Source organism: Nelumbo lutea, chromosome 4 (assembly GCF_056320005.1).
Source record: "Nelumbo lutea isolate HS-2025 chromosome 4, American lotus-T2T, whole genome shotgun sequence".
NCBI lineage: Eukaryota > Viridiplantae > Streptophyta > Magnoliopsida > Proteales > Nelumbonaceae > Nelumbo > Nelumbo lutea.
The window spans coordinates 50896981-50918289 of NC_142687.1; the positions used below are offsets into that span (position 1 = coordinate 50896981).

The 21309-nt window shown below is 43.5% G+C and overlaps 6 non-coding genes and 23 pseudogenes across 6 annotated transcripts; all 29 read right to left on the reverse strand.

Annotated features, from left to right (window-relative positions):
- Window positions 1-264: 264 nt before the first annotated feature.
- On the reverse strand, window positions 265-384 carry LOC148856033 (5S ribosomal RNA; annotated as a pseudogene).
- Window positions 385-743: 359 nt separating this feature from the next.
- On the reverse strand, window positions 744-862 carry LOC148856034 (5S ribosomal RNA). Its single transcript, XR_016095775.1, has one exon. It is a non-coding gene; the product is annotated as a 5S ribosomal RNA (ribosomal RNA).
- A 358-nt stretch (window positions 863-1220) lies between these two features.
- On the reverse strand, window positions 1221-1337 carry LOC148856035 (5S ribosomal RNA; annotated as a pseudogene).
- An 837-nt stretch (window positions 1338-2174) lies between these two features.
- Window positions 2175-2293, reverse strand: LOC148856036 (5S ribosomal RNA; annotated as a pseudogene).
- A 360-nt stretch (window positions 2294-2653) lies between these two features.
- On the reverse strand, window positions 2654-2772 carry LOC148856037 (5S ribosomal RNA; annotated as a pseudogene).
- Window positions 2773-3130: 358 nt separating this feature from the next.
- Window positions 3131-3248, reverse strand: LOC148856038 (5S ribosomal RNA; annotated as a pseudogene).
- Window positions 3249-3607: 359 nt separating this feature from the next.
- LOC148856039 (5S ribosomal RNA) lies at window positions 3608-3726 on the reverse strand. The gene has a single exon (XR_016097916.1). It is a non-coding gene; the product is annotated as a 5S ribosomal RNA (ribosomal RNA).
- A 360-nt stretch (window positions 3727-4086) lies between these two features.
- On the reverse strand, window positions 4087-4205 carry LOC148856040 (5S ribosomal RNA; annotated as a pseudogene).
- Window positions 4206-4564: 359 nt separating this feature from the next.
- On the reverse strand, window positions 4565-4683 carry LOC148856041 (5S ribosomal RNA; annotated as a pseudogene).
- A 359-nt stretch (window positions 4684-5042) lies between these two features.
- On the reverse strand, window positions 5043-5161 carry LOC148856042 (5S ribosomal RNA; annotated as a pseudogene).
- Window positions 5162-5520: 359 nt separating this feature from the next.
- On the reverse strand, window positions 5521-5639 carry LOC148856043 (5S ribosomal RNA; annotated as a pseudogene).
- Window positions 5640-5997: 358 nt separating this feature from the next.
- LOC148856044 (5S ribosomal RNA) lies at window positions 5998-6116 on the reverse strand (annotated as a pseudogene).
- A 5854-nt stretch (window positions 6117-11970) lies between these two features.
- Window positions 11971-12087, reverse strand: LOC148856045 (5S ribosomal RNA; annotated as a pseudogene).
- A 359-nt stretch (window positions 12088-12446) lies between these two features.
- On the reverse strand, window positions 12447-12565 carry LOC148856046 (5S ribosomal RNA). The gene has a single exon (XR_016098093.1). It is a non-coding gene; the product is annotated as a 5S ribosomal RNA (ribosomal RNA).
- Window positions 12566-12923: 358 nt separating this feature from the next.
- LOC148856047 (5S ribosomal RNA) lies at window positions 12924-13042 on the reverse strand (annotated as a pseudogene).
- Window positions 13043-13398: 356 nt separating this feature from the next.
- On the reverse strand, window positions 13399-13515 carry LOC148856048 (5S ribosomal RNA; annotated as a pseudogene).
- A 359-nt stretch (window positions 13516-13874) lies between these two features.
- LOC148856049 (5S ribosomal RNA) lies at window positions 13875-13993 on the reverse strand (annotated as a pseudogene).
- Window positions 13994-14817: 824 nt separating this feature from the next.
- Window positions 14818-14936, reverse strand: LOC148856050 (5S ribosomal RNA; annotated as a pseudogene).
- Window positions 14937-15294: 358 nt separating this feature from the next.
- On the reverse strand, window positions 15295-15411 carry LOC148856051 (5S ribosomal RNA; annotated as a pseudogene).
- A 359-nt stretch (window positions 15412-15770) lies between these two features.
- Window positions 15771-15888, reverse strand: LOC148856052 (5S ribosomal RNA; annotated as a pseudogene).
- Window positions 15889-16247: 359 nt separating this feature from the next.
- LOC148856053 (5S ribosomal RNA) lies at window positions 16248-16366 on the reverse strand. The gene has a single exon (XR_016097137.1). It is a non-coding gene; the product is annotated as a 5S ribosomal RNA (ribosomal RNA).
- Window positions 16367-16723: 357 nt separating this feature from the next.
- LOC148856054 (5S ribosomal RNA) lies at window positions 16724-16843 on the reverse strand (annotated as a pseudogene).
- A 357-nt stretch (window positions 16844-17200) lies between these two features.
- Window positions 17201-17317, reverse strand: LOC148856055 (5S ribosomal RNA; annotated as a pseudogene).
- Window positions 17318-17676: 359 nt separating this feature from the next.
- On the reverse strand, window positions 17677-17795 carry LOC148856056 (5S ribosomal RNA). Its single transcript, XR_016097862.1, has one exon. It is a non-coding gene; the product is annotated as a 5S ribosomal RNA (ribosomal RNA).
- An 825-nt stretch (window positions 17796-18620) lies between these two features.
- LOC148856057 (5S ribosomal RNA) lies at window positions 18621-18738 on the reverse strand (annotated as a pseudogene).
- A 358-nt stretch (window positions 18739-19096) lies between these two features.
- On the reverse strand, window positions 19097-19213 carry LOC148856058 (5S ribosomal RNA; annotated as a pseudogene).
- Window positions 19214-19572: 359 nt separating this feature from the next.
- On the reverse strand, window positions 19573-19691 carry LOC148856059 (5S ribosomal RNA). The gene has a single exon (XR_016097033.1). It is a non-coding gene; the product is annotated as a 5S ribosomal RNA (ribosomal RNA).
- An 824-nt stretch (window positions 19692-20515) lies between these two features.
- Window positions 20516-20634, reverse strand: LOC148856060 (5S ribosomal RNA; annotated as a pseudogene).
- A 358-nt stretch (window positions 20635-20992) lies between these two features.
- On the reverse strand, window positions 20993-21109 carry LOC148856061 (5S ribosomal RNA; annotated as a pseudogene).
- Window positions 21110-21309: the final 200 nt, after the last annotated feature.

Sequence of the window (21309 nt, forward strand, 5' to 3'; positions counted from 1 at the left end):
CCTTCCTTGGTAAACATGCAAAAGCTCCCACGTGGGTGGAGTTTTTCCTTTCCAGATCCACCGCAGCCACGGATAGAAGCAATACTATCGTGGGGCCCATAATGCACGACGAATGCCAAAAGCCTGGTTTTGCACCGTTTTCATTCAGTAATGATGATCGTAATGCAAATGGTTGAGTATCCAGCGCGTTGCTTCCAGTTGTCTCGCCGAAACGACATATGGAATTTGCAAATAGTATATCAAAGATAAAATATTAATAAAATTGGGGTGCAACACGAGGGACTTCCTAGGAGGTCACCCATCCTAATACTACTCTCGCCCAAGCACAGTTAACTTCGGAGTTCTGATTGGATCCGGTGCATTAGTGCTGGTATGATCGCAACCGTTTGCTTCTTGCTCTCTTAAATCTTTATGCACTCACTATCTTGCTCCCCCCCATTAATTTTTTCAGACTTGAAAAAACGGTGTATGCAACTTTTCTCCCTTAATAACCTTGCACAAGCTTCCACGTGAGCGGAGTTATTCCTTTCCAGATCTGTCGCATCCCCGAATAGATGCAATACTATCGCGGGGCCCACAATGCACGATGAATGCCAAAAGCCCGATTTTGCACCGTTCCCATTAAGTAATGACGATCGTACCGCAAATGGTTCGAGTATCCGGCGTGTTGTTTCCAGTTGTCTCGCCGAAACGACATATGGAATTTTCAAATAGTATATCAAAGATAAAATATTAATAAAATTGGGGTGCAACACGAGGACTTCCCAGGAGGTCACCCATCCTAGTACTACTCTCGCCCATGCACCCTTAACTTCGGAGTTCTGATGGGATCCGGTGCATTAGTGCTGGTATGATCGCACCCGTCTACTTTTTGCTCGCTTAAATCTTTATGCACTCACTATCTTGCTCCCCTCCATTAATTCTTTCAGACTTGAAAAAATGGTGTATGCAACTTTCCTTCCTTGGTAAACATGCAAAAGCTCCCACGTGGGTGGAGTTATTCCTTTCCAGATCCACCGCAGCCACGGATAGAAGCAATACTATCGTGGGGCCCATAATGCACGACGAATGCCAAAAGCCTGGTTTTGCACCGTTTTCATTCAGTAATGATGATCGTAATGCAAATGGTTGAGTATCCAGCGCGTTGCTTCCAGTTGTCTCGCCGAAACGACATATGGAATTTGCAAATAGTATATCAAAGATAAAATATTAATAAAATTGGGGTGCAACACGAGGACTTCCCAGGAGGTCACCCATCCTAATACTACTCGCCCAAACACACTTAACTTCGAAGTTCTGATGGGATCCGTTGCATTAGTGCTGGTATGATCGCAACCGTTTGCTTTTTGCTCGCATAAATCTTTATGCACTCACTATCTTGCTCCCCCCCATTAATTCTTTCAAACTTGAAAAAACGGTGTATGCAACTTTCCTCCCTTGGTAACCATGCACAAGCTTCCACGTGAGCGGAGTTATTCCTTTCCAGATCTGTCGCAGCCCCGGATAGATGCAATACTATCGCGGGGCCGACAATGCACGACGAATGCGAAAAGCCTAGTTTTGCACCGTTCCCATTCAGTAATGACGATCGTGCCGCCAATGGCCCGAGTATCCGGCGCATTGTTTCCAGTTGTCTCGCCGAAACGACATATGGAATTTGCAAATAGTATATCAAAGATAAAATATTAATAAAATTGGGGTGCCACACGAGGACTTCCCAAGAGGTCACACATCCTTGTACAACTCTCTCCCATGCACGCTTAATTTCGGAGTTGTGATGGGTTCCGGTGCATTACTGCTGGTATGATCGCAACCGTCTACTTCTTGCTCGCTTAAATCTTTATGCACTCACTATCTTGCTCCCCTCCAATAATTCTTTCAGACTTGAAAAAATGGTTTATGCAACTTTCCTACCTTGGTAAACGTGCACAAGCTTCCACGTGAGCGGAGTTATTCCTTTCCAGATCTGTCGCAGCCCCGGATAGATGCAAGACAATCGCGGGGCCCACAATGCACGACGAATGCCCAAAGCCCGGTTTTGCACCGTTCCAATTCAGTAATGACGATCGTACCGCAAATGGTCCGAGTATCCGGCGCGTTGTTTCCGGTTGTCTCGTCGAAACGACAAATGGAATTTGCAAATAGTATATCAAAAATAAAATATTAATAAAATTGGGTTGCAACACAAGGATTTCCCAGGAGGTCAGCCATCCTAATACTACTCTCACCCAAGCACGCTTAACTTCGGAGTTCTTATGGGATCCGGTGGATTAGTGCTGGTATGATCGCACCCGTTGGCATCTTGCTCGCTTAAATCTTTATGCACTCACTATCTTGCCCCCCCCCCATTAATACTTTCAGACTTGAAAAAATGGTGTATGCAACTTTCCTCTCTTGGTAACCGTGCACAAGCTCCCACGTGAGCGGAGTTATTCCTTTCCAGATCTGCCGCAGCCACGGATAGATGCAATTCTATCACTGGGCCCACAATGCACGACGAATGCCAAAAGCCCGGTTTTGCACCGTTCCCATTCAGTAATGACGGTCGTGCCGCAAATGGTCCGAGAATCCGATGCGTTGTTTCCAGTTGTGTCACCGAAATGACATATGGAATTTGCAAATAGTATATCAAAAATAAAATATTCATAAAATTGGGTTGCAACACGATGATTTCCCAGGAGGTCACCCATCCTAATACTACTCTCGCCCAAGCACACTTAACTTCGTAGTTCTGATGGGATCCGGTGCATTAGTGATGGTATGATTGCAACCGTTTGCTTCTTGTTTGCTTAAATCTTTTTGCACTCACTATTTCTCTCCCCTCCATTAATTCTTTCAAACTTGAAAAAACGGTGTATGAAACTTTCCTCCATTGGTAAACGAGCACAAGCTCCAACGTGAGCGGAGTTATTCCTTTCCAAATCTGCCGCAGCCACGGATAGATGCAATACTATCGCGGGGCCCACAATGCACGACGAATGCCAAAAGCCCGGTTTTGCACCGTTCCCATTGAGTAATGACGATCGTGCTGTAAATTATCCGAGTATCCGGCGCGTTGTTTCTTGTTGTCTCACCGAAACGACATATGGAATTTGCAAATCGATATCAAAAATAAAATATTAATAAAATTGGGGTGCAACACAAGGACTTCCCAGGAGGTCAGCTATCCTAATACTTTCTCACCCAAACACGCTTAATTTCGGAGTTCTAATGGGATCCGGTGGATTAGTGCTGGTATGATCGCACCCGTTTGCTTCTTGCTCGCTTACATCTTTATGGACTCACTATCTTGCTCCCCTCCTTTAATACCTTGAGAATTGAAAATACGGTGTATGCAACTTTCCTCCCTTGGTAACCGTGCACTAGCTCCCACGTGAGCGGAGTTATTCATTTCCAGATCTGCCGCAGCCCCGGATAGATGACTTACTATCATGGGTCCCACAATGCACGACGAATGCCAAAAGCCCGGTTTTGCACCGTTCCCATTCAGTATTGACGATCGTGCCGCAAATGGTCCGAATATCCGGCGCGTTGTTTCCAGTTGTCTCGCCGAAACGACATATGGAATTTGCAAATAGTATATCAAAAATAAAATATTAATAAAATTGGGGTGCAACACGAGGACTTCCCAGGAGGTCTCCCATCCTAATACTACTCTGGCCCAAGCACACTTAACTTCGGAGTTCTGATGGGATCCGGTGCATTAGTGCTAGTATGATCGCACCCGTCCGCTTCTTGCTCGCTTAAATCTTTATGCACTCACTATCTTGCTTCCCTCCATTAATTCTTTCAGATTTGAAAAGAACGGTGTATGCAACTTTCCTCCCTTGGTAAACGTGCACAAGCTCCCTCGTGAGCGGAGTTATTCCTTTCCAGATCTGCCGCAGCCACGGATAGATGCAATACTATCGCTGGGCCCATAATGCACGACGAATGCCAAAAGCCCGGTTTTGCACCATTCCCATTCAGTAATGACGGTCGTGCCGCAAATGGTCCGATAATCCGACGCGTTGTTTCCAGTTGTCTCACCGAAACGACATATGGAATTTGCAAATAGTATATCAGAAATAAAATATTCATAAAATTGGGTTGCAACACGATGATTTCCTAGGAGGTCACCCATCCTTATACTACTCTCGCCCAAGCACACTTAACTTCATAGTTCTGATGGGATCCGGTGCATTAGTGATGGTATGATTGCAACCGTTTGCTTCTTGCTCGCTTAAATCTTTATGCACTCACTATCTCTCTCCCCTCCATTAATTCTTTCAGACTTGAAAAAAGGGTGTCTGCAACTTTCCTTAATTGGTAAACGTGCACAAGCTCCAACGTAGGCGGAGTTATTCCTTTCCAGATCTGCCGCAGCCACGGATAGATGCAATACTTTCGCAGGGCCCACAATGCACGACGAATGCGAAAAGCCCGGTTTTGCACCATTCCCATTGAGTAATGACGATCGTGCTGCAAATTATCCGAGTATCCGGCGCGTTGTTTCTAGTTGTCTCACCGAAACGACATATGGAATTTGTAAATAGTATATCAAAAATAAAATATTAATAAAATTGGGGTGCAACAGGAGGACTTTTCTGGAGGTCACCAACCCTACTACTACTCTCGCCTAAGCACACATAACTTTGGAGTTCTGATGGGATCCGGTGCATTAGTGCTGGTATGATCGCACCCGTCCGCTTCTTCCTCGCTTAAATCTTTATGCACTCACTATCTTGCTCCCCTCCATTAATTCTTTCAGACTTGAAAAAACGGTGTATGCAACTTTCCTCCCTTGGTAAACGTGCTCAAACTCCCACGTGAGCGGAGTTATTCCTTTCCAAATCTGCCGCAGCCGTGGATAGATGCAATACAATCGCGGGGCCCTCAATGCATGACGAATGCCAAATGCCCGGTTTCACACTGTTCCAATTCAGTAATGACGATCGTACAGCAAAGGGTCTGAGTATCCGGCCCGTTGTTTCGAGTTGTCTCGCCGAAACGACATATGGAATTTGCAAATATTATATCAAAAATAAAATATTAATAAAATTGGGTTGCAACACAAGGATTTCCCAGGATGTCATCCATCCTAATACTACTCTCGCCCAAGCACACTTAACTTCGGAGTTCTGATGGGATCTGGTGGATTAGTGCTGGTATGATCGGACCCGTTTGCTTCTTGCTCGCTTAAATCTTTATGCACTCACTATCTTGCTCCCCTCCATTAATTCTTTCATACTGAAAAAATGGTGTATCCAACTTTCCTCCCTTCGTAACCGTGCACAAGCTCCCACGTGAGCGGAGTTATTCCTTTCCAGATCAGCCGCAACCCCGGATAGATGCAATACTATCGCGAGGCCCACAATGCACGACGAATGCCAAAAGCCCAGTTTTGCACCATTCCGAATCAGTAATGACGATCGTGTCGCAAATGGTCCGAGTATCTGGTGCGTTTGTTTCCAGTTGTCTCGCCGAAACGACATATGGATTTTGCAAATAGTATATCAAAAATAAAATATTAATAAAATTGGGGTGCAACACGAAGATTTCCCTGGATGTCACCCATCCTAATACTACTCTCGCCCAAGCACAGTTAACTTCGGTGTTCTGATTGGATCCGGTGCATTAGTGCTGGTATGATCGCACCCGATTGCTTCTTGCTCGCTTAAATCTTTATGCACTCACTATCTTGCTCCCCTCCATTAATACTTTAAGACTAGAAAAAATGGTGTATGCAATTTCCTCCCTTGGTAAACGTGCACAAGCACCCACGTGAGCGGAGTTATTCCTTTCTAGATCTGCTGCAGCCACGGATAGATGCAATACTATCGCGGGGCCCACAATGAACGATGAATGCCAAAAGCCCGGTTTTGCACCGTTCCCATTCAGTAATGACGGTCGTGCCGCAAATGGTCCGATAATCCAACGCGTTGTTTCCAGTTGTCTCACCGAAACGACATATGGAATTTGCAAATAGTATATCAGAAATAAAATATTCATAAAATTGGGTTGCAACACGATGATTTCCTAGGAGGTCACCCATCCTTATACTACTCTCGCCCAAGCACACTTAACTTCATAGTTCTGATGGGATCCGGTGCATTAGTGATGGTATGATCGCACCCGTTTGCTTCTTGCTCGCTTAAATCTTTATGCACTCACTATCTTGCTCCCCTCCATTAATACTTTTAGACTTGAAAATACGGTGTATTCAACTTTCCTCCCTTGGTAACCGTGCACAAGCTCCCACGTGAGCGGAGTTATTCCTTTCCAGATCTACCGCATCCTGGGATAGATGCAATACTATCACGGGGCCCACAATGCACGACGAATGCCAAAAGCCCGGTTTTGCACCATTCCCATTCAGTAATGACGATCGTGCCGCAAATAGTCCGAGTATCCGACGCGTTGTTTCCAGTTGTCTCGCCGAAACGACATATGGAATTTGCAAATAGTATATCAAAAATAAAATATTAATAAAATTGGGGTGAACACGAGGACTTCCCAGGAGGTCACCCATCCTAGTCCCAAGCACACTTAACTTCGGAGTTCCGATGGGATCCGGTGGATTAGTGCTGGTATGATCGCACCCATCCGCTTCTTGCTCGCTTAAATCTTTATGCACTCACTATCTTGCTCTCCTACTGATGTGTGGCTCATTGTGACACTAGCAAGTGCACTAGCCGTTCAAGTAATAAAGTAGTGAGTGAAGTATCGTTCCCACGAGGATTTAGGAAACAATTACCAATACTAAATTAAACATTTCTTATCTGATCAACAAATAAATCAAAACTTTAATGAAAGCTAAGAAATCCTAAAGTAAAATCTATCTAAATCATTGGTCCAATTGCCTTCAATTCAGGTTAGAAGAGTAAGCAGTAAATGTCAATCTCAGAATTCAGCAATCTATCAATTTGGATCATTCGAATGAATCATGATTGAGCCTTGGTTTGGTGAAACCCCAAGGTCATGAACAGCCTCTCTCAAGTGCATGTTCATCCTATGCATGAGTGACGGTTCTTCTATCTCTAGCAAGAATCTAATCCCCATGCATGCATTTCTTCAAACACTTCTAAGGCATCAATTCAAATCTGAATTGATCACCAACTGAATTGTGCAAGTTATCTCTAACCTTGCACTCAATTCAGTTCTTGAATAGTAGATCTGAATTCCTAGAGTCTCTCTCAAGCACTCTAGGAATTCCAAACTGTAGATTAATTCGCCCAATCTGAAAATTGCAGATCTGAATTCTCTTTCAAGCAATTCAGATCTTGCAATCTCAGATCTGAGAATTCAGATCTGAGTTTTGAAGGTTAGTTGGCCGAATTAATCTACAATCACACCCTTATTCAAGAAACTTCAAATACAATGCATGACCATTTGAATGAATCAAAAAGAATTAGATTGCTGAACTGAAATTTTACAAGCTGAAATACATCAAGGAAGAATGGAAACAAGGAGAAAGAAGAAAGAACATATAACTAAGAAACTGAATTCAAATCAAAAGAGAATGAAACTACAAATGATTTATTACAGAAGATCTTTGAATCACAAACTCTCAATTCGAACTCACCTTCTTCTTCTAGCTTGCTTGTCTTGAACTTCCTTCAGCCCTTCTTCTTCTTCTTCCTTGCGCCTAGCCTTCTTCTCTTCTCTTCTCTCAAGGTGGCCGAACCTCTAAGAGTGGGAGAGCCTTCCTCTCAAGCAATTGAACAACTTTCTCCCCTCCTAGAGGCCTCCTTATATAGTTTTTCAAAGGGGCTCTTGCCCCTTCTTGAAGCCTCTAGAATGGGGTGTATTACACCCCTCATGAACCTTCTAGAGTGCTCCCTCCTTCTCTTCAAGAAACTTCTAGGAGTTGCCGCCCCTAGCTCCCTTTGGGCTGCTATTTGGGCTACAACTTAGCTTGCTTTTGAGCTCAACTGGGCTACACTCTAGGCTGTTATTAAGCTGTTCAGTCCACAAATTTACAGAAACCTGAAATCAGGTCTGCACTGTTTAGCATTGTTACTGCTACAATTTAGCAGTGTTGCAGAACAGAACTGAGTCCATTTCAGATCAGATCTCAAAGCAATCAGAACTGGTCATCTAAAACTTTGATTTTACTAATGGACATCCAAGACTATGTGCAAGAGGTTCAAAGTAGAAACCTGAAATCATGATGGCTCAAATTAAGTAGTTGCAGAAACCTGAAATCAAGTCTGCTAACTATATACTGTAAGCAACCCTGAATGCCAGTATATTACACTCATCCAGTTCAGATCTGGTGCAAGTGGTTTAAAGCTAGTAAAATCAGTCCACATATATGATTATCAGCCCACAGATATAACACAAACATCAGTCCACAGACAAACAATCAATCAGATCGGATGAAAGTAATTTAAAGGATAAAAACATCAGTCCACATATTGCCTCATGTCATTAGTCAGTCCACAGTAGAAATCAAGTGCACTCCGATATCATCACACATTGCTACTATTTCATCAATGATGCAGATCTGATTTTTACACATTTTTGGTATACTGCTACAAGTCCACATCAATGAAGCATCAATGAAATATACTGCAATCATAAATCAGATTTGATGCATCAGATTGCAATGTGACATATTGCAATTTTTGGTACTGTTAATAACTGAATTCAGATCTGAGTTCTGATCTCAATTGCCCTTCTTTGCTATCCAACTATTTTTGGGGGCTGGAAGATGTATAATAGGGTGAATTGGGGTGATTATGGCTCCCAATTCACCTCATGATTGCATCAGTTCAGGTCTGAGTTCTGATGAACTCAGATCTGAAATGTTGCAGATCTGCAATATCAGAAGAGAAGTCTGAAATAGAGAATTGTGTGGAGGTGCTGCATCGCATTAAAACTATTGAGGCATAAAAAAAATCTCAGATTAAATATACTTTTCTTCAACCAAATCAGCTCAGATAGGTTGGAGTACAAGTTATTTAATACAGCAAAGTATGCCCTGTATCCTGCTCTGTTCACAACCCCAGTTCAGATCTAGGTGATTGCAGATTCAAATTTTTTTAACCATGACTATCCAATTGTTTTTGGGAGATAGCCGATTTTTTGTAGGGTGTATTGGGGTGAAGATAACCCCCAATTACCCTTTGAATTTACATCAGTTCAGGTCTGAGTTCAAGAGAACTCAGATCTGAACTGTTGCAGATCTGCTACAACAGAACTCAGATCTGAACTCAGATCTGAGTTCTGATCCGAATCCTTGGTTTCCATGGTTCTTTCTCTTTTTTTTTTTTTTTTTTTTCACTATCTAAATATATATTTTTTTCTTTTTGTAATGAAAGAAAAGAATAATAAAGGGCTGAGAACAGATTTTTTTTTTTCTGAGTATTGCAGTTCTGCTATAGCAGAGTTCAGGTCTGAACTCAAGTCTGAGTTCGGATCTGAAATCTCAATTGCCTTACCTTCAGTTATTGCTACCAAATTGTTTTTGGGGAATAGCAGAAGTGCCCTAGGGTGAATTGGGGTGGTGATGACACCCAATTCCCCTCAAAATTTCATCAGTTCAGGTCTGAGTTCAGAGGAACTCAGATCTGAACTCAGATCTGAGTTCTGATCCGAATTCTCAATTGCTCCTCTGGTTGTTCAAAAGATCTCTCCCTTTTTTTTTTCATTTGTTTTTTTTTTCTTTTTGTAATGAAAGAAAAGAATAATAAAATCTGAAACACAAGCAACTCTTTTCAGCTGAGTGCTGCAGATCTGAAATCTGCAGATCTGAGTGCCGAATGCAACTCAGATCTGCAACACTCATGTTTATGTGAAATTTTTTTTTTTTTCTTTTTGAAGGGAACAACACCAAGATTGAATAGAAATCAAATATGCCTTTATTAAAATGAAACTGAAACAAAAAAAAAAAAGTAATCTACTTAAGAAAGAAGAAACATAACTACAGTAGTACAGCAGTTGCAGTCCAAGCTGAAATGAAAAAGTTAGCAAATTAACCCAACTATGAATGCAATGCGGAATGAGATCAGATTAAGAATGCTCAATGTTTCCTAATATTGCTTCTCTAAGTTCCCGGCAAAGGCGCCAAAAACTTGATGTGTGGATCATTGTGACACTAGCAAGTGCACTAGCCGTTCAAGTAATAAAGTAGTGAGTGAAGTATCGTTCCCACGAGGATTTAGGAAACAATTACCAATACTAAATTGAACATTTCTTATCTGATCAACAAATAAATCAAAACTCTAATGAAAGCTAAGAAATCCTAAATTAAAATCTATCTAAATCATTGGTCCAATTGCCTTCAATTCAGGTTAGAAGAGTAAGAAGTAAATGTCAATCTCAGAATTCAGCAATCTATCAATTTGGATCATTTGAATGAATCATGATTGAGCCTTGGTTTGGTGAAACCCCAAGGTCATGAACAGCCTCTCTCAAGTGCATGTTCATCCTATGCATGAGTGACGGTTCTTCTATCTCTAGCAAGAATCTAATCCCCATGCATGCATTTCTTCAAACACTTCTAAGGCATCAATTCAAATCTGAATTGATCACCAACTGAATTGTGCAAGTTATCTCTAACCTTGCACTCAATTCAGTTCTTGAATAGTAGATCTGAATTCCTAGAGTCTCTCTCAAGCACTTTAGGAATTCCAAACTGTAGATTAATTCGCCCAATCTGAAAATTGCAGATCTGAATTCTCTTTCAAGCAATTCAGATCTTGCAATCTCAGATCTGAGAATTCAGATTTGATTTTTGAAGGTTAGTTGGCCGAATTAATCTACAATCACACCCTTATTCAAGAAACTTCAAATACAATGCATGACCATTTGAATGAATCAAAAAGAATTAGATTGCTGAACTGAAATTTTACAAGCTGAAATACATCAAGGAAGAATGGAAACAAGGAGAAAGAAGAAAGAACATATAACTAAGAAACTGAATTCAAATCAAAAGAGAATGAAACTACAAATGATTTATTACAGAAGATCTTTGAATCACAAACTCTCAATTCGAACTCACCTTCTTCTTCTAGCTTGCTTGTCTTGAACTTCCTTCAGCCCTTCTTCTTCTTCTTCCTTGCGCCTAGCCTTCTTCTCTTCTCTTCTCTCAAGGTGGCCGAACCTCTAAGAGTGGGAGAGCCTTCCTCTCAAGCAATTGAACAACTTTCTCCCCTCCTAGAGGCCTCCTTATATAGTTTTTCAAAGGGGCTCTTGCCCCTTCTTGAAGCCTCTAGAATGGGGTGTATTACACCCCTCATGAACCTTCTAGAGTGCTCCCTCCTTCTCTTCAAGAAACTTCTAGGAGTTGCCGCCCCTAGCTCCCTTTGGGCTGCTATTTGGGCTACAACTTAGCTTGCTTTTGAGCTCAACTGGGCTACACTCTAGGCTGTTATTTGGGCTAAAAATGGGCTGGGCCGAAATTTCCTTCTTGCTAGGATTCTTCCCTTAGATTTTCCAAAGAGTTTCACTTGCTCTTCTTGGGCCGAATGAAATTCTCTTGCTCTCATGGCTGGGCCGGACTGAAATTGGTAAATTTTGGGTTTTCTTTTCTTGCTTTTGCCTTCTTTTTATTGATTTGGCTCCCCCTGAAATCGTTCTTGCAATCAAGCTAAAATAAGGCAAAATTTAATTAAACCATCATAAAATTTCATGCAAAAACCTCATAAAATATAGATAAATTGTAGGTTCATCACCTACATTAATTCTTTCAGCTTTGAAAAAATGGTGTATCCAACTTTCCTCCCTTCGTAACCGTGCACAAGATCCCACATGAGCGGAGTTATTCCTTTCCAGATCTACCGCAACCCCGAATAGATGCAATACTAACGTGGGGCCCACAATGCACGACGAATGCCAAAAGCCCGGTTTTGCACCGTCCCCATTCAGTAATGATGATCGTACCGCAAATGGTCCGAGTATCCAGCTCGTTGCTTCCAGTTGTCTCGTCGAAACGACATATGGAATTTGAAAATAGTATATCAAAGATAAAATATTAATAAAATTGGGGTGCAACACGAGGACTTCCTAGGAGGTCACCCATCCTAATACTACTCGCCCAAGCACACTTAACTTCGGAGTTCTGATTGGATCCGGTGCATTAGTGCTGGTATGATCGCAACCGTTTGCTTCTTGCTCGCTTAAATCTTTTTGCACTCACTATCTTGTTCCCCCCCATTAATTCTTTCAGACTTGAAAAAACGGTGTATGCAACTTTCCTCCCTTGGTAACCGTGCACAAGCTTCCACGTGAGTGGAGTTATTCCTTTCCAGATCTGTCGCAGCCCCGAATAGATGCAATACTATCGCGGGGCCGACAATGCACGACGAATGCCAAAAGCCCGGTTTTGCACTGTTCCCATTCAGTAATGACGATCGTGCCGCCAATGGTCCGAGTATCCGGCGCATTGTTTCCAGTTGTCTCGCCGAAACGACATATGGAATTTGCAAATATTATATCAAAGATAAAATATTAATAAAATTGGGGTGCAACACGAGGACTTCCCAGGAGGTCACACATCCTAGTACTACTCTCACCCATGCACGCTTAACTTCGGAGTTCTGATGGGATCCGGTGCATTAGTGCTGGTATGATCGCAACCGTTTGCTTCTTGCTCGCATAAATCTTTATGCACTCAATATCTTGCTCCCCCCCATTAATTCTTTCATACTTGAAAAAACGGTGTATGCAACTTCCCTCCCATGGTCAACGTGCACAAGCATCCACGTGAGCGGAGTTATTCCTTTCCAGATTTGTCGCAGCCTCGGATAGATGCAATACTATCGCGGGGCCGACAATGCACGACGAATGCGAAAAGCTTGGTTTTGCACCGTTCCCATTCAGTAATGACGATCGTGCCACCAATGGCCCGAGTATCCGGCGCATTTTTCCAGTTGTCTCGCCGAAACGACATATGGAATATGCAAATAGTATATTAAAGATAAAATATTAATAAAATTGGGGTGCAACACGAGGACTTCCCAGGAGGTCACACGTCCTAGTACTACTCTCGCCCATTCACGCTTAACTTCGGAGTTCTGATGGGTTCCGGTGCAATACTGCTGGTATGATCGCAACCGTCTACTTCTTGCTCGCCTAAATCTTTATGCACTCACTATCTTGCTCCCCTCCAATAATACTTTCAGACTTGAAAAAACGGTGTATGCAACTTTCCTCTCTTGGTAACCGTGCACAAGCTCCCACGTGAGCGGAGTTTCCTTTCCAGATCTGCCGCAGCCACGGATAGAAGCAATACTAACGTGGGGCCCATAATGCACGACGAATGCCAAAAGCCTAGTTTTGCACCGTTTTCATTCAGTAATGATGATCGTAATGCAAATGGTTGAGTATCCAGCGCGTTGCTTCCAGTTGTCTCGCCGAAACGACATATGGAATTTGCAAATAGTATATCAAAGATAAAATATTAATAAAATTGGGGTGCAACACGAGGACTTCCGAGGAGGTCACCCATCCTAATACTACTCGCCCAAGCACACTTAACTTCGGAGTTCTGATGGGATCCGGTGCATTAGTGCTGGTTTGATCGCAACCGTTTCCTTTTTGCTCGCATAAATCTTTATGCACTCACTATCTTGCTCCCCCTCATTAATTCTTTCAAACTTGAAAAAACGGTGTATGCAACTTTCCTCCCTTGGTAAACGTGCACAAGCTCCGATGTGAGCGGAGTTATTCCTTTCCAGATCTGCCGCAGCCACGGATAGATGCAATAATATCACGGGGCCCACAATGCACGACGAATGCCAAAAGGCCGGTTTTGCACCGTTCCCATTCAGTAATGACGGTCGTGCCGCAAATGGTCCGAGAATCCGACGCGTTGTTTGCAGTTGTCTCACCGAAACGACATATGGAATTTGCAAATAGTATATCAAAAATAAAATATTCATAAAATTGGGTTGCAACACGAGGATTTCCGAGGAGGACACCCATCCTAGTACTACTCTCGCCCAAGCACACTTAACTTCGGAGTTCTGATGGGATCCGGTGCATTAGTGCGGGTAAGATCGCACCCATCCGCTTCCCGCTCGCTTAAATCTTAATGCACTCACTATCTTGCTCCCCTCCATTAATTCTTTCAGACTTGAAAAAACGGTGTATGCAATTTTCCTCCCTTGGTAAACGTGCACCAGCTCCCACGTGAGCGGAGTTATTCCTTTCCAGATCTGCTGCAGCCACGGATAGATGCAATACTATCATGGGGCCCACAATGCACGATGAATGCCAAAAGCCCGGTTTTGCACCGTTCCCATTCAGTAATGACTGTCATTTCGCAAATGGTCCGAGAATCCGGCGCGTTGTTTCCAGTTGTCTCGCCGAAACGACATATGGAATTTGCAAATAATATATCAAAAATAAAATATTAATAAAATTGGGGTGAACACGAGGACTTCCCAGGAGGTCACCCATCCTAGTCCCAAGCACACTTAACTTCGGATTTCTGATGGGATCCGGTGGATTAGTGCTGGTATGATCGCACCCGTTTGCATCTTGCTCGCTTAAATATTTATGCACTCACTATCTTGCTTCCCTCCATTAAAATTTCAGACTTGAAAAAACGGTCTATGCAACTTTCCTCCCTTGGTAACCGTGCACAAGCTCCCACGTGAGCGGAGTTATTCCTTTCCAGATCTGCCGCAGCCCCGGATAGATGCAATACTATAACGGGGCCCACATTGCACGACGAATGCCAAAAGCCCGGTTTTGCACCGTTCCCATTCAGTAATGACGATCGTGCCGCAAATGGTCCGAGTATCTGGCACGTTGTTTCCAGTTGTCTCGCCGAAATGACATATGGAATTTGCAAATAGTATATAAAAAGTAAAATATTAATAAAATTGGGGAGAACACGAGGATTTCCCAGGAGGTCACACATCCTAGTACTACTCTCGCCCAAGCACACTTAACTTCGGAGTTCTGATGGGATCCGGTGCATTAGTGCTGGTATGATCGCACGCATCCGCTTCTTGCTCGCTTAAATCTTTATGCACTCACTATCTTGCTCCCCTCCATTAATTCTTTCAGACTTGAAAAAACGGTGTATGCAACTTTCCTTCCTTGGTAAACGTGCAAAAGCTCCCATGTGAGTGGAGTTATTCCTTTCCAGATCTGCCGCAGCCACGGATAGAAGCAATACTAACGTGGGGCCTATAATGCACGACGAATGCCAAAAGCCTGGTTTTGCACCATTTTCATTCAGTAATGATGATCGTAATGCAAATGGTTGAGTATCCAGCGCGTTGCTTCCAGTTGTCTCGCCGAAACGACATATGGAATTTGCAAATAGTATATCAAAGATAAAATATTAATAAAATTGGGGTGCAACACGAGGACTTCCCAGGAGGTCACCCATCCTAATACTACTCGCCCAAGCACACTTAAATTCAGAGTTCTGATGGGATCCGGTGCATTAGTGCTGGTATGATTGCAACCGTTTCCTTTTTGCTCGCATAAATCTTTATGCACTCACTATCTTGATCCCCCCTATTAATTCTTTCAAACTTGAAAAAACGGTGTATGCAACTTTCCTCCCTTGGTAACCATGCACAAGCATCCACGTGAGCGGAGATATTCCTTTCCAGATCTGTCACAGCCCCGGATAGATGCAATACTATCGCGGGGCCGACAATGCACGACGAATGCTAAAAGCCCGGTTTTGCACCGTTCCCATTCAGTAATGACGATCGTGCCGCCAATGGCCCGAGTATCCGGCGCATTGTTTCCAGTTGTCTCGCCGAAACGACATATGGAATTTGCAAATCGTATATCAAAAATAAAATATTAATAAAATTGGGGTGCAACACAAGGACTTCCCAGGAGGTCACCCATCCTAATACTTTCTCTCGCAAACACGCTTAACTTCGGAGTTCTAATGGGATCCGGTGGATTAGTGCTGGTATGATCGCACCCGTTTGCTTCTTGCTCGCTTAAATCTTTATGCACTCACTATCTTGCTCCCCCCCATTAATTCATTTAGACTTGAAAAAACGGTTTATGCAACTTTCCTCCATTGGTAATCGTGCACAAGCATCCACGTGAGCAGAGTTATTCCTTTCCATATTTGTCGCAGCCCCGGATAGAGGCAATACTATCGCGAGGCCCACAATGCACGACAAATGCCAAAAGCCGGGTTTTGCACCGTTCCCATTCAGTAACGACGATCGTGCCGCAAATGGTCCGAGAATCCGGCGCGTTTTTTCCAGTTGTCTCGCCGAAACGACATATGGAATTTGCAAATAATATATCAAAAATAAAATATGAATAAAATTGGGTTGCAACACGATGATTTCCCAAGTGGTCACCCATCCTAATACTACTCTCGCCCAAGCACGCTTAACTTCGGAGTTCTGATGGGATCCGGTGGATTAGTGCTGGTATGATCGCACCCGTTTGCTTCTTGCTTGCATAAATCTTTATGCACTCACTATCTTGCTCCCCTCCAATAATTCTTTCAGACTTGAAAAAACGGTGTATGCAACTTTCCTCCCTTGGTAACCGTGCACAAGCTCCCATGTGAAAGGAGTTTATCCTTTCCAAATCGGCCGAAGCGCCGGATAGATGCAATACTATCGCGGGGCCCACAATGCACGACGAATGCCAAAAGCCCGGTTTTGTACCGTTCCCATTCAATAATGACGGTCGTGCCGCAAATGGTTCGAGAATCCGGCGCATTGTTTCCAGTTGTCTCGCCGAAATGACATATGGAATTTGCAAATAGTATATAAAAAGTAAAGAATTAATAAAATTGGGGAGAAAACGAGGATTTCCCAAGAGGTCACCCATCCTAGTACTACTCTCGCCCAAGCACACTTAACTTCGGAGTTCTGATGGGATCCGGTGCATTAGTGCTGGTATAATCGCACCCATCCGCTTCTCGCTCGCTTAAATCTTTATGCACTCACTATCTTGCTCCCCTCCATTAATTCTTTCAGACTTGAAAAAACGGTGTATGCAACTTTCCTTCCTTGGTAAACGTTCAAAAGCTCCCATGTGAGTGGAGTTATTCCTTTCCAGATCTGCCGTAGCCACGGATAGAAGCAATACTAACATGGGGCCCATAATGCACGACGAATGCCAAAAGCCTGGTTTTGCACCGTTTTCATTCAGTAATGATGATCGTAATGCAAATGGTTGAGTATCCAGCGCGTTGCTTCCAGTTGTCTCGCCGAAACGACAAATGGATTTGCAAATAGTATATCAAAGATAAAATATTAATAAAACTGGGGTGCAACACGAGGACTTCCCAGGAGGTCACCCATCCTAATACTACTTGCCCAAGCACACTTAACTTCGGAGTTCTGATGGGATCCGGTGCATTAGTGCTGGTATGATAGCAACCGTTTCCTTTTTGCTCGCATAAATCTTTATGCACTCACTATCTTGCTCCCCCTCATTAATTCTTTCAAACTTGAAAAAACGGTGTATGCAACTTTCCTCCCTTGGTAAACGTGCACAAGCTCCCATGTGAGCGGAGTTATTCCTTTCCAGATCTGCCGCAGCCACGGATAGATGCAATAATATCGCGGGGCCCACAATGCACGACGAATGCCAAAAGCCCAGTTTTGCACCGTTCCCATTCAGTAATGACGGTCGTGCCGCAAATGGTCCGAGAATCCGACGCGTTGTTTCCAGTTGTCTCACCGAAACGACATATGGAATTTGCAAATAGTATATCAAAAATAAAATATTCATAAAATTGGGTTGCAACACGAGGATTTCCGAGGAGGACACCCATCCTAGTACTACTCTCGCCCAAGCACACTTAATTTCGGAGTTCTGATGGGATCCGGTGCATTTGTGCTGGTATGATCGCACCCATCCGCTTCTCGCTCGCTTAAATCTATATGCACTAACTATCTTGCTCCCCTCCATTAATTCTTTCAGACTTGAAAAAACGGTGTATGCAATTTTCCTCCCTTGGTAAATGTGCACCAGCTCCCACCTGAGCGGAGTTATTCCTTTCCAGATCTGCTGCAACCACGGATAGATGCAATACTATCATGGGTCCCACAATGCACGATGAATGCGAAAAGCCCGGTTTTGCACCGTTCCCATTCAGTAATGACTGTCATTTCGCAAATGGTCCGAGAATCCGGCGCGTTGTTTCCAGTTGTCTCGCCGAAACGACATATGGAATTTGCAAATAATATATCAAAAATAAAATATTAATAAAATTGGGGTGAACACGAGGACTTCCCAGGAGGTCACCCATCCTAGTCCCAAGCACACTTAACTTCGGAGTTCTGATGGGATCCGGTGGATTAGTGCTGGTATGATCGCACCCGTTTGCATCTTGCTCGCTTAAATATTTATGCACTCACTATGTTGCTCCCCTCCATTAAAATTTCAGACTTGAAAAAACGGTCTATGCAACTTTCCGCCCTTGGTAACCGTGCACAAGCTCCCACGTGAGCGGAGTTATTCCTTTCCAGATCTGCCGCAGCCCCGGATAAATGCAATACTATCACGGGGCCCACATTGCACGACGAATGCCAAAAGCCCGGTTTTGCACCGTTCCCATTCAGTAATGACGATCGTGCCGCAAATGGTCCGAGTATCTGGCACGTTGTTTCCAGTTGTTTCGCCGAAATGACATATGGAATTTGCAAATAGTATATAAAAAGTAAAATATTAATAAAATATGGGAGAACACGAGGATTTCCCAGGAGGTCACCCATCCTAGTACTACTCTCGCCCAAGCACACTTAACTTCGGAGTTCTGATGGGATCCGGTGCATTAGTGCTGGTATGATCGCACCCATCTGCTTCTTGCTCGCTTAAATCTTTATGCACTCACTATCTTGCTCCCCTCCATTAATTATTTCAGATTTGAAAAAACGGTGTATGCAACTTTCCTTCCTTGGTAAACGTGCAAAATCTCCCATGTGAGTGGAGTTATTCCTTTCCAGATCTGCCGCAGCCACGGATAGAAGCAATACTAACGTGGGTCCCATAATGCACGACGAATGCGAAAAGCCTAGTTTTGCACCGTTTTCATTCAGTAATGATGATCGTAATGCAAATGGTTGAGTATCCAGCGCGTTGCTTCCAGTTGTCTCGCCGAAACGACATATGGAATTTGCAAATAGTATATCAAAGATAAAATATTAATAAAATTGGGGTGCAACACGAGGACTTCCCAGGAGGTCACCCATCCTAATACTACTCGCCCAAGCACACTTAACTTCGGAGTTCTGATGGGATCCGGTGCATTAGTGCTGGTATGATAGCAACCGTTTCCTTTTTGCTCGCATAAATCTTTATGCACTCACTATCTTGCTCCCCCTCATTAATTCTTTCAAACTTGAAAAAACGGTGTATGCAACTTTCCTCCCTTGGTAAACGTGCACAAGCTCCCATGTGAGCGGAGTTATTCCTTTCCAGATCTGCCGCAGCCACGGATAGACGCAATAATATCGCGGGGCCCACAATGCACGACGAATGCCAAAAGCCCAGTTTTGCACCGTTCCCATTCAATAATGACGGTCGTGCCGCAAATGGTCCGAGAATCCGACGCGTTGTTTCCAGTTGTCTCACCGAAACGACATATGGAATTTGCAAATAGTATATCAAAAATAAAATATTCATAAAATTGGGTTGCAACACGAGGATTTCCGAGGAGGACACCCATCCTAGTACTACTCTCGCCCAAGCACACTTAACTTCGGAGTTCTGATGGGATCCGGTGCATTTGTGCTGGTATGATCGCACCCATCCGCTTCTCGCTCGCTTAAATCTTTATGCACTAACTATCTTGCTCCCCTCCATTAATTCTTTCAGACTTGAAAAAACGGTGTATGCAATTTTCCTCCCTTGGTAAACGTGCACCAGCTCCCACCTGAGCGGAGTTATTCCTTTCCAGATCTGCTGCAACCACGGATAGATGCAATACTATCGTGGGGCCCACAATGCACGATGAATGCGAAAATCCCGGTTTTGCACCGTTCCCATTCAGTAATGACTGTCATTTCGCAAATGGTCCGAGAATCCGGCGCGTTGTTTCCAGTTGTCTCGCCGAAACGACATATGGAATTTGCAAATAGAATATCAAAAATAAAATATTAATAAAATTGGGGTGAACACGAGGACTTCCCAGGAGGTCACCCATCCTAGTCCCAAGCACACTTAACTTCGGAGTTCTGATGGGATCCGGTGGTTTAGTGCTGGTATGATCGCACCCGTTTGCATCTTGCTCGCTTAAATATTTATGCACTCACTATCTTGCTTCTCTCCATTAAAATTTCAGACTTGAAAAAACGGTCTATGCAACTTTCCTCCCTTGGTAACCGTGCACAAGCTCCCACGTGAGCGGAGTTATTCCTTTCCAGATCTGCCGCAGCCCCGGATAGATGCAATACTATAACGGGGCCCACATTGCACGACGAATGCCAAAAGCCCGGTTTTGCACCGTTCCCATTCAGTAATGACGATCGTGCCGCAAATGGTCCGAGTATCTGGCACGTTGTTTCCAGTTGTTTCGCCGAAATGACATATGGAATTTGCAAATAGTATATATAAAGTAAAATATTAATAAAATTGGGGAGAACACGAGGATTTCCCAGGAGGTCACCCATCCTAGTACTACTCTCGCCCAAGCACACTTAACTTCGGAGTTCTGATGGGATCCGGTGCATTAGTGCTGGTATGATCGCACGCATCCGCTTCTTGCTCGCTTAAATCTTTATACACTCACTATCTTGCTCCCCTCCATTAATTCTTTCAGACTTGAAAAAACGGTGTATGCAACTTTCCTTCCTTGGTAAACGTGCAAAAGCTCCCATGTGAGTGGAGTTATTCCTTTCCAGATCTGCCGCAGCCACGGATAGAAGGAATACTAACGTGGGACCTATAATGCACGATGAATGCCAAAAGCCTGGTTTTGCACCGTTTTCATTCAGTAATGATGATCGTAATGCAAATGGTTGAGTATCCAGCGCGTTGCTTCCAGTTGTCTCGCCGAAACGACATATGGAATTTGCAAATAGTATATCAAAGATAAAATATTAATAAAATTGGGGTGCAACACGGGGACTTCCCAGGAGGTCACCCATCCTAATACTACTCGCCCAAGCACACTTAACTTCAGAGTTCTGATGGGATCCGGTGCATTGGTGCTGGTATGATTGCAACCGTTTCCTTTTTGCTCGCATAAATCTTTATGCACTCACTATCTTGATCCCCCCTATTAATTCTTTCAAACTTGAAAAAACGGTGTATGCAACTTTCCTCCCTTGGTAACCATGCACAAGCATCCACATGAGCGGAGATATTCCTTTCCAGATCTGTCGCAGCCCCGGATAGATGCAATACTATCGCGGGGCCGACAATGCA